At 37.9% G+C, this 3,827-nt stretch overlaps 1 protein-coding gene across 1 annotated transcript in view; it reads left to right on the plus strand.

Annotated features, from left to right (window-relative positions):
- Positions 1-3,827, plus strand: part of Pde4d (phosphodiesterase 4D) — a 1,424,195-nt gene that overhangs the window by 48,302 nt on the left and 1,372,066 nt on the right. Inside the window, exon 2 of the mRNA XM_048800091.1 lies at positions 1,056-1,146. The gene's annotated coding sequence lies outside the window, so the exon portion shown is untranslated. The remainder of the gene's footprint in view (positions 1-1,055; positions 1,147-3,827) is intronic.

Below are 3,827 nucleotides of genomic sequence, written 5' to 3' on the forward strand. Positions count from 1 at the left end.
TATATATATATATGCTTTTGGTGACATTCTGAATGCTTCTAAGTAAATATAATTTTTTATTAGAAAAAAAGAGAAAACCACCTTGTTTCAACTTCATTCCTAAAATGGGTTAAAATACTGATTTAAATAGAATAATTCCTCAAATAAAAAATTACAATTAAAAATTAACTTCAAAAAAAAATTAACTTCAACTATATTTTGTTGGTATTTTAGGTTCTGTTAGCAAAAAATGCAGAGAAGGAATCTGACATGGTTAGTTTCTTAAGCTCTGTATGCAGCAGGACAAATGCTTCTCCTGAAAACTTGTTTTTCCCCCATCCTCGCTAAAATCTAAGTAATTGCCCACATCATTTGACTTCCCACAGCAAGTAATTTCAGGCCACGCTGTCATTTCTTTCCCCTCCTCCTCTGTGTCTTCTCTCCATCAGCAGGATTCCTGTTTCCTTCCTTCACTAATTAGCTGTGTGGTTAAGAAAAAGTCACTTGAGTCTCATTTCTTTTTCCGTAAATTTAAGGGTTTGGAATAAGCAAAGTCCTAATCATTCCTGGGGCATATCACAGTCAGGCTAAAAGGGTCTTATTGAAAATTAAGCATCAGGTAAGCTTAATATTGAGAGTAACCTGCTTGGGCTCTGCTTTCCCCACCCTTTAGAAGGAAAAGCCAGTGGTGAGCAAGCAGATTCAGTGCTCACATTGTTGCCACATGATCAAAGGAAGAAATATGTATCTTTCTAGATCTAAATAAAATTTCTTTCCAAGTTACCATTGCATCCAACTTTTTTTTTCTTCTTGATACTAAATTTATTTCAAATTTTCAAATAACACAAGAGGAAGGCATAGGATTTTTGTGACTATTCAAAAGCTGCATTTTTTTATAGCAACTCAAGTGTTTCTAAGGCACTTTCCAGCTCATCATATGACCCGTGAGCATGTGCTCTTCCTGAGCTCAGGAAGCTATCTAGAGCAAACTTATTTATCTGCTTCATCCAGGCCAGGCTGACTTCCCTCTCTAGCCATCTCCTTTATCTGAAATCCTCTTCTCTGACATTTGACAGATCGTGAGCCTCATTGCCTCCCTGCCTGAGATGAGTGTTTCCATCTGGACTGGACCATTCCATGCAGCCTGGGAGACTCCTTATCTCTAAGGTATGGGGCTAAAAACAGATGAGAGTAGCATGGTGGTAGCCTTACTAGTAATAACAGTAAAAACAAAAAATGATAATTTTAAAATATATATATATTTTTTTTTAATTGTAGACAGACATAATATCTTTATTTATTTATTTTTATGTGGTGCTGAGGATAGAGCCAAGTGCCTCACACGTGCGAGGCAGGCGCTCTACCACTGAGCTGTAGCCCTGCCCACAAAAATGATATTTTTAATGATAATAATAGTAGTTAACATTTGTTGAGATCCTTTTATGTGCTGGGCATTTTGTGTTCCCTATCCTACTAACTCTTCACCAACATCTTTTCAGGTAAATATTATTATTACTCTGTTTTTTTCAGAAGGGAAAACTGAGACCTGAAGAGGGTTGTTAAAACCTGCTCAAAGTGGTGACTGGTGAAGCTGGAATTTAAACCTAGATCCTTCAACTGCCATAACCCTAATTTCCAACCATGATTGGTAGATATTTATTGTGTGTACTCATATTGCTTTTACCAAGGTCTGTCCCATCTTTTTCCTCCAGAGTCCTGGAAAAGCAGGTTGTGTCTTCTTTCTTTCTTTTCTACCATCACAGAGGGCTGTGATAGTCAATGCTCAGGAAACATTTCTGTTTGAGCTGCATGAAATACAAGATAGATTAGATATGAAACGAAATATAGAAAGTATCCCAAGGAAGAGCAAAGCCTTTCAGATGACGTCGTACTGGCATGACCTCTTGGGGGAAAAGAAATCTTGAGTACACTGGTTACCACGATCAGAATGGCTTCGTCCACACCACAGGCCACTGGAGTGATGTCTAAGGTCTTGAAGGTTTTGTTCTGTTCCCTTTGTCATTTTTGGTCATAGTTTGACTTCTTCAGTTGACTCAGAGATTATGAATAAGAGAGATGTAGTTCATTTAGAAGTTACTTTAAGGGCTAATCAAGATTTTAAAGTGATTTTCAATAGGATAAGTTCAGTATCCTACTATTGCATTATTTTGGTATATTAATGAGTTTTAATTTGTCCTAATGGTCTTTGGCCTACTGCTTAATGTCAATCGAGGCAACACATTAATTCTCCATAAATAGTGGATTATGTCTCATCGCATACCTCTGGGGTTTAAGAGGGAGGAACCAAGAGAGATATTTATTAATCAAGCAAATTACTGTGCTGAGTCCTCTCAGACCCTGGGGTCAGTGTCTTACCACTTCATGCAATCAAGTGATCAATAAATGTGTCTTGATGATGAGACTGTGATGTTTCTGGAATGTTAATTTTAGACACCTTAGGAATTACAGTTGCAAGAGTGATCAGACTCAGTTGTTAAGTGATTTGGGGGTTGCATCATGTCAGAGGGAAATAATTGAGACGGAAGATTTTTAATGGTGTAAATGGCTTTGAGATAGAAAAGATAAAAGAATGCCATCTATTTAGAAATAGAAATGTTTCCTATTCCTCCCTTTAAATTGAGATGCTACATTGCACTTTGCTTCTTGCTATCTCATTGGGTTAGGACGAAGCTTTAACATCCTACTCCTATTTCACCTCTCCGTCTTCATTTAGGAAACTGACAATTTCTCCTTCTAGATCTCCATTTTTACCCTCTGTTGTTTTTGGAAGATGACTGTCTCTTAGGATGGAAGTGCCCAAAGGGAGGAAGAGACAAGATCCCGGTAGGAGTTACCTGTGATTGCTTTCTCTTCCTGGCTACAGGCCCTAGTTCACCACCTTTGTCTTTTCTATTGGGGTGACTTGGACAACACTGGGCAAATTTATCTACAATATGGGGACAATGTCACCTCCTTTAGATGGTTGACACAAGCGTTCATATGAAGCACCCTGAGCAGGGTCTAACTCCTAGTTGGTGGTCCTTACATATTAGGTCTGAGTATTTTCTTTTGAGCTTCTTGTTTTCTTTAGAGCCTCTGATCTCTGCCTTTTCCAGTATATTCTACACAAAGCAATCGGATTCATCTTCAAACACTGCTGTTTTAATTTTATTATCATGAATTGGTAAAGAAAAAAAAAGAAAGTTTTTAGTAGCTTCCTAAGACTATTGATATCAAATTAAAAGTTCTCATTAAGATATTCAAGGTCTTCCATAATCTAACCTTAACCAGAGGCTCTGACTTAAGGCCCCACTGCTTAGGACCCTTTGGGTTGTAACAGCTAGGTATAGAGCACCCTTGTGATTCTGATGAAAGTGACCTAGAGGGCATTTGGGAAATATGCTTTAGTGTTATCTAACATGCTACAGCTACTATATGTATTGCATATATTTTTGTGTGTGGAATTTTCTTGAAGACAAAAAACTGGGTCTTTGTATCTGGGCGGAACTGAGTAAACATAGCAGGCCTATGTCTGTTACCCTTAGAAAGGCCTGCTTTGCAACACTGGGCCTTTGCTAGTGATAGAAACTTGGCTCCCAATAGTGCTCTTCATCCAGTTAACTGGTAATTGTAGTTCATGTGCCTTGACTTTTGTGAAAGTAACAGAGTATATGCTTGAATATTGCTTTCCTTTTGGAAGTCTGGAATTGTTTCAAATGCTAGGTTGAAGGTGCAAGGTGACTGTCCCCACTTAAAAACCTTCAGCACTGAGTCTCTGAAGGGCTTCCCTGAGCAGGAACATCATGTACAAGTTGCTGCATTTTTTTTTTTTTTTTTTTTTTTTTTTT

This window comes from Marmota marmota, unplaced genomic scaffold, assembly GCF_001458135.2.
Source record: "Marmota marmota marmota unplaced genomic scaffold, marMar, whole genome shotgun sequence".
Classification (NCBI taxonomy): domain Eukaryota; kingdom Metazoa; phylum Chordata; class Mammalia; order Rodentia; family Sciuridae; genus Marmota; species Marmota marmota.